Source organism: Rana temporaria, chromosome 8 (genome assembly GCF_905171775.1).
Source record: "Rana temporaria chromosome 8, aRanTem1.1, whole genome shotgun sequence".
Taxonomy (NCBI): domain Eukaryota; kingdom Metazoa; phylum Chordata; class Amphibia; order Anura; family Ranidae; genus Rana; species Rana temporaria.
Window position 1 is genome coordinate 137,689,813 of NC_053496.1, and position 10,756 is coordinate 137,700,568.

The window sequence follows — 10,756 nt, forward strand, 5'->3', positions numbered from 1 at the left end:
ACTTCCCTTGAGCGTCATCGAGTCCATGTTAAGAAGGTACTAGACAGACTAAGGAAACACCATCTTTATGCCAAAGCAGAAAAATGTGAGTTCGAGAAGTCCACCATTCAGTTCCTGGGTCTTGTTATCTCCGCGGATGGGATTGCTATGGACCCCCAAAAGGTCTCTGCAGTTCTCGAATGGCCAGCCCCGACTGATAAAAAATCTGTACAACGGTTTGTGGGATTCTCCAACTTTTACAGGAAATTCATCAAGAACTTTTCAGGTATCATATCTCCCATCACACAATTAACCAGATCACACACAACCTTCTCATGGACTTTAGAGGCTCAAGCTGCTTTTGAAAAATTGAAGGGCCTTTTTACTTCTGCACCCATCTTGAGACATCCTGATCCTGCTTTGCCCTATGTTCTTGAGGTTGATGCCTCCGAAATTGCTGTGGGAGCCATATTGTCTCAACGACTGGGGACAAAGTCCCTACTTCACCCTGTTGCCTTCTTTTCTAGGAAACTAAGTACCTCGGAAAGGAACTATGACGTTGGTGATCGGGAATTACTCGCTATTAAGTCTGCCCTGGAAGAATGGCGCTATCTTCTCGAAGGAGCGGCCCATCCTATTCTTGTGTTCACCGATCACAAAAATCTTGAGTATTTAAGAACAGCCAAGAGACTAAGACCTCGCCAGGCTAGATGGGCTCTCTTTTTTGCAAGATTCTGCTTCCATATTACTTATCGGCCAGGGTCTAAGAACGGGAAGCCAGACGCCCTTTCCCGTATGTTCCAAGACACTGAGGTTCCTCCTGAACCTGATACCATTTTGCCTGCTAAAAATTTTCTTTTGTTACAGAGTGATCTGATCTCGCAAATCAAGTCAGCAGTCCAGAACCATCCTCCACCTCCGGAACTCCATCTTCAATGTAAGGAAGGGCTCTACTACCACGGTGAGCAAATTTTTGTTCCTGAGCACCTACGAACGGCAGTTCTTTACATGTGCCATGACCATCCCTTGGCAGGGCACTTTGGAGCCTATAAGACCTCAAATTTGGTCCTGCGTTCCTTCTGGTGGCCCCACTTGTTGCAAAACTGCAGGGACTATGTTAAATCTTGCACAACGTGCCTTCGGAATAAGTCTGATAGGGCTAAGAATTGGGGCCTATTGGAACCCCTTCCTGTTCCTGACAAATTGTGGTCTATGATCTCTATGGACTTCATTGTCGAGTTACCCCCTTCCGAAGGGTTTACCACCATTTTTGTAATTGTGGATCGGCTATCTAAGATGGCCCACTTTGTGCCCCTGAAAGGTACCCCTTCTGCAGCGGAAACTGCTTCTTCCTTTATCAGAGAAGTTGTACGCCTACACGGCATTCCTGCTAACATCACCTCTGACCGTGGGGTGCAATTTACATCCCGATTTTGGAGGTCCCTATGTGAAGCTCTGGGCATTAAACACTGTTTGTCCTCTGCCTATCATCCTCAGACTAATGGGCAAACAGAGAGGACAAACCAGACTCTGGAGCAGTATCTGCGTTGTTTTTCATCATTCGCACAAGATGACTGGGCCTCTCTCTTGCCGTTAGCAGAGTTTGCATACAATAACTCTATTCATTCTGCAATCAAACAAACCCCCTTTTTTGCTAACTATGGGTTCCACCCATCCTTTTTGTCTGATGTTCCCCAGGAATCCTCAGTCCCAGCAGTACAGGATCGTCTGGACTTCTGGAGGTCCAACAACCAACTCTTGCAGGAAACCATCACTAAAGCCCAAGAAAGCAACAAAAGGTTCTTCGATAGGAGGAGGAGAGGTAACCTTGACCTTCAACCAGGGGATAAAGTGTTGCTTTCCACTGCAAATTTAAAGTTGGCTTGCCCCTCTAAGAAATTAGGACCCAGGTACATTGGCCCATTTCCTGTTAAGAAGAGGATTAATGCTGTTGCCTTTGAGCTTAGCCTGCCGGGAAGTTTGAGGATTCACCCAGTGTTTCACGTCTCCCTCTTGAAACGATCCATTGCTAACCCCTTCCCTGATCGTGAACCCGAAGCCCCAGCCCCTGTGCTTGTCGAAGGAAACGAGGAATTTGTGGTCGAAACCATTCTGGATTGCAGGAAGAGAAGGGGTCAAACCCAGTTTCTAATCAAATGGAAGGGCTACGGTCCGGAAGAAAATTCTTGGGAACCGGCTTCTAACATACATGCACCAAGACTGGTGCAAGCCTTTTTTCAACGCCACCCAGAAAAGAGAGCCCTGAGGGGCATCCAGAGGCTGCCCGTAAGGGGGGGGCAATGTAAGGAAAGGACGGAGTGTCAGGGAAATGTCCGTAGTAGAAGTACTGGCAATCTTGCCAGTAGAAGAAATGGCCAGAGAAGAAGTACTGGCAATCTTGCCAGTAGAAGAAATGGCCATAAGAGAAGTACTGGCAATCTTGCCAGTAGATGAAATGGGAGCCATAGGCTCATCATGTGACAGGAAGATCCTTCCTGATGCCTATTTAAAGAGAGCTCTGACCATCAGGCAGTGCTGACTGGTCTTCAGCTTGTACCCTGATACCCTGAATCTTGCTGTTACCTTGCTGATCTCCTGTTGCTGAACCTGGCTTGCCCTGACCCCGTTCCTGAACTCTGTTATCCCCTGACTACTGGTTTCTGATCCTGGCTATTCACCTGACGCTGCTACCGCCTGCTGCTTGGTACCTCGCTGCCCGCCTTCCACTTGACCCGGCTTTCTGTATGACCCTGCATCTGCTTCCTGTGCTGAGCCCTGGCAACCCCCCAGTGTCTGCGACTTGCTCCTGCGACTTCCTGCAACTTCCTGCTACAAGTCTTCCAGGAACTACACCTCTTCTGATATCCAGTGTCGCTGCTCCCGCGGAGTGCCTCCTACTCATCCCGGCTCGCACCTCCCGCTACTGCTGTCGGAGTCTTCATCTGCAGGCACTCGTGTTCCTCCTGTCCCTCGGTGTCCTCTGTTTCATCTCCAGCGGTGCCAGGGCGGGAGATACAAGAGAGGCCGACCTCGTCATCTCAGTCTCCCATCAGGTACGTGACAGCGACGCTGGAATGTAAGTACTTCCACGCATGCGTCAAATCATTACGACGCATGCAAGGGAGGGGAGCGGACAGATTGATCCGGTGAGTCTGTACAGACCACCGGATCAATCCGCTGGACCCGATTCAAGCGGATACATTTCTTAGCATGCTAATAAATTTATATCCGCTTGAAATCGATCGGCCCGATAAATATCCGCTAGGCCGTACAGACGACCGGATTTTTCCGCTGGAACTGATCCGCGGATCAATCCCAGCGGATAGATCCGGTCGTGTGTACGGGGCCTAAGTAGTGAGTTTCCCGTGGTGCTGGGATGAGAAGTTGGCAGTTTAAATACTGCTATATATCTTTTACCCCTATTTGGCAATATAAAGGACTGCCTGGAAGGTAACTGTGGCTATAGCTCTGTACTCATGGTTTTCAGGGGTTTCAGAGGCATGCTGGTACCTGTTGTGCCACGCCCGGCCGTTGCAGTGTACAGAATGTGGCTGGGGTCGGGCATTTCCGCGTGTTACCTAAATCTTTGTTTTTGAAGGGGGTGGAGCTACCATGGGCCGCCGGGCTTGGTTGCGTAGTGGAGGACACTGCAGCATAATTGGCGGTCACTGTGGGTCATAAGGGCTGCTCCTTTGAATGCTCCCCTCCCTGGTTCCCCTCTGCTGCCAAGAGATCAGTTGCTCCAGCCTCTCTTGCTCTTCTCTAGGTGAGTTCTGGTGGATAGCTCTATGTAAGCCATATTGACTTGCTGGCATCTCATTTGTAACTGTTTTGTTGCAGGTCTTCCTAATTCTACTGCCTGCCTCTAGCACTGAAGAAATGCATGGAAAGGCTTTTTATTTTTTAATTCAAATTTTTTATTTATTATTCTGCACTAAAAGAGAGCATTCTTCTATCTCTTCACAGAGAGAAGAGCCCAGTGTGGGATAAACGCCTGCAAAAAGGGGTTAAATCATCACACCATTCTCAGAAAAGGAAGAAGTGCTCATGACATGACAGGTCGGATCAGTTGAGTGACCTGCAGCAGGATAAACTCCCGGTCACCTTTACCTGTATATCACTGTAGTCACACGTATCCAAGCCACGAGGTGTGGCTGCACAGAAAAGTGTCCAAGAAGAGCAAATCGGGACGTAAGCACAGGCAAAGGTCCTCATCCTCTTCTAGAGCCTCCTTGCCAGCAAGAGAAGGAGACAAATCCTTTTGGGCATGTGGGGCATGTGAGGCCGATGCATTACCAGGGAAGTTGGTATAGGGTTCTTGCTTGAAGGTGGCCAGATGGGACAATGCGGCGGATGCTCGTCAAGTAAAATCTTACAATACAGCAGCAGTCAAAGAAGGAATGAAAACCGTGTCCAAAAATTCAGCTCTTCCTGCACATTCATCAGTGTCAGAAGATTCAGAGTCGAGAACATCGGTCCGCTTCAATTCTAATGAGGACTAAGACTCTGGGTCTTCAGAGTCAGATCTTGAACCAGAGACTCATGGCTTTGTGTAGCAAACCCCCGAAGGAGCTGTTTTTGTTTGTTCAGTCCGTTACTCACACCTAGCAATGTTATTAATGGAATAACTCCACAGCAATACACAACACAGTTCAGTTTGTAGTTTACTTAAAGAAAAGCAAAGTTCAGGTTAACATTTGTCAGCCAAGACCTGTATAAGTACACAGAACTTGGCTGAAACAGTTTAAAGAAACAATCAGGAACACTATGCAACCAATGAAAGCAATAAGTAACAATATGCACAGATTAAACAGACTCCCCAACAACTTGTGGTGTGTGTGGAATGCTGTGGCTAAAAGGGAACCCCAGGCTGGCCTACGATACCTCTAGTACACACCCAGTGAAATAATCTCAATACCCTTGGTGTGTCCCCTTTAAGATCAACCGCGGCAATGCCCTGGAAGCAAAGATTTGTTTTTTTTCATTATCTTTACTGGCAATGTAGGAGCTCCGTGGACAATATTTGGAAGTGGTATTCTATGAAAAGCATTAGAGGTTCCTGGGAAAAGCCCCACCACCAAATCCTGTACACAGTCAGCGGTCCTCCCCTGAGCGATCTTAGATGCAGGTGTATCGCAGTGGCATTCAGTCTTGAGCTGTTGCAGTGTGTCCTTCTTTAGCATTGACAGTCGTTTCCTCTGGGCTGGAGCTGCATGAACAATCTGTTCCTCTGGGCTGGAGTTGAAGGCTGTGTGCCCCTTGGTAGGCCGCGATTCCACACACACATAGAGTGCAGGAGATGCTCTCCTGATGGGGTGCAGGCACAAAGAGACTCTGGCCTAGTTCCTCTGGCTTTTTATCTCCTCCCCCACAGTCCTTTGCTGCTGCCTGATGATTGGCTCAGGCTCTTGTAATATGGAGTTTACAGACAACTTCCAATAGGGAGTTTACAAACAAGCAGTTCTGAGTGTGAAGAGAGAAAGGGGGGGTGAAAAAGCCCATGCTGCTGCAGCAGACAGCTGTCCCTTAGATTAGATCAGTCTGGAGAAGTACCTGCTACACACTCCCCCACCAAAGAACCTTTGGTCCCCAAAGGAAATAAAAAGTCTGTAACCTTTTACATGCTTTTTATATACACACTGAGAAAACAAGTTAGTGTGCACAATAAATCAGACAGTTCACACTTGCATAAAAGTGCATAAAACCCTGGCAGAGGAACCTCCCACCAATAAGAATGGGAAGGGAGGTTGTCCTGCCTACAGGCCACCTTAACTGGAATGGCCCAGCTAGATGTGCCAGGGGGTGAGTTGAGATTGACCTCCACTAAATGTGTGGTGGAAGGATCAGGCAATAGCCCTTCGCTCTCTCTGTTCTTTTGGCTCTGGTGTTACAGGAACGTTGGACTTTGATTCTTCTTCTCCCTGTATATCAGCCTCAATTCCCTCTTCTGTGAATGATTGGAAGTCTTCAGGGTCTGCTGTCGGCAGGGAAACTTAACTTGAGTGTCTTTCAACTCCTCAGAAGCCGGACTTTGGGGCACAAACTCAGGAGCCTCTGGTCTGAGAGTCCCAGCGTCTGTCACTTTAGGCGGAGACGAAGGGGGGGTGGCAAACTCTGGCAGTTGAGGTGGCCACAACCAGTCTATCCCCATCTCTTCATCTTTGCTGTCCTCATCTTCTACAGCAAGGGGTACAGACTGAGACCTAGTGACCGTTCGGGATCTCTGAGAAACCGTGGGAGTGGACTGTGAGTCTAGCTGTGGTGGCAAACGAACTGCATCTGTTAGGTGCAGTAGATAGTTGCAATGCCAAGTTTTCAGCAGGCCTGTGCTCCCCTCTGGTCGGATCTGGTACACTGGGAGTCCTGGCAGCTGCTTGCAAATGACATAAGGCTGTGACTTCCAGCGGTCAGCCAACTTGTGCTTTCCAGGGACACCCAGATTTCTTATTAGCACGCTGTCACCTGGTTGCAAATCCTGCACTCGGACCCTGAGATCAAAGTTCCTTTTATTTCTTAGTCCTCGTGGTAGCTTGGGCCTTATCATAGGCGGTCTTCAGACTTTTCCACAGGCGGTCTACATACCCTCTTTTTGAGGTTGCTGAAGTATGATCTAAGGATGTGCCGAAAGCCAAGTCTACTGACAACTGGTCCTCCCGTCCAAACATTAGATGATAAGGGGAGTATCCTGTGGCATTGTTTGCGTTGTTGTTATAAGCGTGCACAATAGCGGCTACATGTTTGCTCCAATGCTGCTTTTTCTCCGAATTCAAAGTCCCAAGCATATCCAGAAGGGTTCAGTTGAACCTCTCTGATCGAGGATCTCCTTGAGGATGGTATGGGGTGGTTCTGGACTTCTTAATGCCTAACAAGTCTAAAAGTCTCTTGATGAGGCTGCTTTCGAAATCTCACCCTTGATCAGAATGGATGCGTTGGGGCAAGCCATGGTGTACAAAGAACTTCTCCACCAAGACCTTGGCCACCGTGGATGCTTGTTGATCCTTTGTGGGAAAGGCCTGGGCATACCTAGTGAAGTGGTCAGTCACTAACAGGATATTTCCCTGTCCACTCATATCAGGCTCCAAGCACAGAAAGTCAATGCACACCAGCTCCATGGGTCCCTGACTCTGAAGATGGCCTATTGGAGCGGCTCGGTGAGACAAAGTTTTTCTTTGGATGCATCTGTTACAGGAGTGGCAGTAGCCCTCGACTTCAGCCCGTATGCAGGGCCAGTAGAATTGGTCCCTTAGTAGGTGGAAAGTACTCTCGGGCCCTAGGTGGCCATGGTTGTCGTGAAGAGAAGTCAATATTGTCTCCCTGTGTTTTTCCGGTAGAAATAGCTGCCATTTATCTTTGTGATCATTAGAGGGGCTCCTTTGGTAGACCACCCCTTGATGCAGTTGCAACTGATCCCACTCTCGGTGCAGTAGGCGGGCCTCCTTCGTGGAGTCAGTGAGGAGCATGTCAGGGCGTTGGTTCTCCAAGGCCTTCACTGCCAAGTTACAGAGGGGATCTTCCAACTGGTCCCTTCTCAAATCCTTCTTAGAAAGCTTTGGCAGCCCTTCATCCTCGACTTGAGTGACATTGCAATAACATTTGGGGACACCAGCAGCTGAAACACCAATGTCTTCGGCCCTGGATCCTCCTCCAGCTTGGTGTTCTGCTCCCTGACACAAGTCTCGTACTCCTTCAGGTGTCAGCCAGATCCACTCTTCTGGTGGGTCACTGGAGCAATGGGGCCTTCTTGACAGAGCGGCTGCATTCTTGTTCCTGACCCCGGTCGATACTTCAGGCTGAAGGTGAACCCAACAGGGCAGCCAACCATCTGTGACCTGTGGCATCCAACTTGGCAGTGGTGAGGATGTAGGTGAGGGGATTATTGTCAGTCTTAATAACGAACCCCGCTCCATATAAATAATCCCTTAGTTTATCCACTACTGCCCACTTCAAGGCCAGAAACTCGAGTTTATGGGTGGGGTAATTCTTCTCGGCGGGTCACAAGCTCTTAGTACAGCACTCCGCCTAACCCATCTCGGCTGGCATCAACGTGTAGTTCATATGGCTTGATTGTATCTGCATATTACAGAACTGGGGCAGTTGTTAGACTCCATTTTTGCCGCCTAAAGGCCTCTTAACATTACATAGTTACATAGTTAGTCAGGTTGAAAAAAGACACAAGTCCATCCAGTTCAACCACAAAAAATAAAAAAACAAAATAAAAAACACAGTACAATCCTATACACCCAACTCCATACCCACAGTTGATCCGGAGGAAGGCAAAAAACCCCAGCAGAGCATGATCCAATTTGCTACAGCAGGGGAAAAAATTCCTTCCTGATCCCCCGAGAGGCAATCGGATTTACCCTGGATCAACTTTACCTACAAATCTTAGTACTCAGTTATTTTATGTACATTTAGGAAAGTATCCAGCCCTTTCTTAAAGCAATCTACTGAGCTGGCATTGGGCAGTCACTGTTCCTGAATGGACTCCCTGGGTTTTCTGGGCCATCCTGCTGGCCTGACAGGCCTCTTCAGGTCATTATCTTCCTCCTCAATTTTCAGTAGCTCATTGAGTGGGCAGGCTATCTTAGCGAATCTCTCATCAAATCTTCTGTAATAGGAGCAGAATCCCAGAAATAACCTGAGTTCAGTCACATTAGTGGGCTTTGGTCAGGAAGTGATTGCTTCCAGCTTCTGGGGGTCTGTGGCCACACCATTGGCAGACACGATTTGAACAAGGTAGTTGACCGAGGGTTGATAAAACTTGCACTTCTCCGGAGACAGCTTCAGCCACTCATCATAGAGTCTTTTCAGTACCTTCTCCAGACGCTCTTCATGCTCCTCCAGGGTTTTACCAAAGATGACGATGATGTCATCCAAGTACACCAACACCTCTACCAAATTCATGTCGCCGACGGTCTTCTCCATGAGCCTTTGGAAAGTGGCTGGGGCACCAGACAAGCCCTGAGGCATACGGTCGGACTCAAAGAACCCCACTGGGGTAATAAAGCCAGTTTTCTCTCTATCATCAGGGTGCATGGGGATTTGATAGTATCTGCTCTTCAGGTCCAGTACACTGAACCACTTGGCCCCTGACAGGCTCTGCAAAGCGTCTTATATCCGTGGTGTGGTGTACTGGTCGGCAATTGTTCTTCTGTTCAACGTTCTGTAGCAAAGCCTCAGTGATACATTCTTCTTCCGTACGACCACTATCGGAGAAGTGTATATGCTCCGGGACTCTCGGATGATACCTGTTTTCTTCAATTCTGCCAATTGTTCACGCAGGTCTTCCAAGTCCCCTAAGGGTATCTGTTGCACTCTCTCTCTCTGAACGGCTTGTCTTTTTGCAGACGTATCCGGTGTTGAGCGCTCTTTGCACACCCCAAATCTAATTCACTCTTTGAGAATGGGGCCTGCCATCTCAAGAGCAGAGTTTTGGTTCTTTCTTTCCATTTCCGAGAGAGGGGAGTGTTCTTCAGACAGAACTCCTCTACAGGTATCCCATTCTTTTCTTCCCCCACCAATTCAGATGGTGAGACTGGGGTGGCCGTGTTCACTTGGCCCAACAACATCTGAGCCAGCATCTTCACAGGTGAGGTGCTTATGTTGCGAACACTCACTGAGACCTTCCCATGACTTATTTGCAACACCTTAGTTGAAACCACTTCAGGAATTATCTTCACTTACATGTCTTCTTTCTGCCTGTCAGCTTCCAAGACGATGAAAGGGCTTGGTTGCTTCCAGTTAAGCTTGACTGAGCTCTCAAGCAAGCTACCTCACCGGGCTGCAACACTTTCTCACTCCGGTCTAAGTGCCAGATCTTTCCCACTCCTTCAGCTGGGGCCTTCTGTTCTTGCACCAGGCGCTAATAGGCTTGTCTCAACATGGGGTGCACACCTGTAGTGGAAGTGTCCTGCTCTTGGGCAAGAGGTGTTAGCAGTCTCCTGACAAGGTCAGTATTAGTCCCGATGATGAGGGAATTTTTACTAGCCCCTGGTGGGTGGGGACAGACCACTGCCAAAGTATCAAAGGTCTCAGCCCTCCCAGCTACAGAGGGGTTAAAGGTCAGTTTGACTGATAGATAGCCATCGTAGGGGAAGTTCTGAGTCCCAATGCCCCATATCTCTAGCTCTTCTAACGTCTGTAATGTCAGGTGTTTGAGGTGCCTGTCGTAGAAATCTCGGTGGAGGAGAGTCACTTGAGCTCCAGTATCAAGGAGGGCCTTGGTATAGATTGGTATAGATTCCTTCCACTTGGATGGAGACAACTGGAGAGGGCCCCACTAGCTTGTAAGCTGGTTGGCTTTGGATAGGCTTTCCAATTACAGCCTGATGGCTGTAATCGGCTTCCAAATAGTTAACCAGGGGACGCAGGGGGTGTGCGTTCCCTGGTTAACACTGACAGGCGTTTCAGCCAATCAGGTTCACCGGTTTTGGTTACCGGCAACCTGATTGGCTGAAGCGACATCAAGGGCGGGACTACTTAGAGGGATCGTGGGTGTGGAGGAAGATCCGAGGATGGCTGACCGAGAAAGGTAAGTGCCAGGCGGGGGGGCAATCTGGCGGCATTTTAGGGGAAAACTGGCGTAAATTGATGGGCACAGTGGCGACAATGGCATGGCACAGTGGCGACAATTGATGGGCACAGTGGCTACATTTGGCATGGCACAGTGGCGACAATGGCATGACACAGTGGCGACAATTGACGGGCACAGTAGCGACAATGGCATGGCACAGTGGCTGCGTTTGGCATGGCACAGTGGCGACAATTGATGGGCACA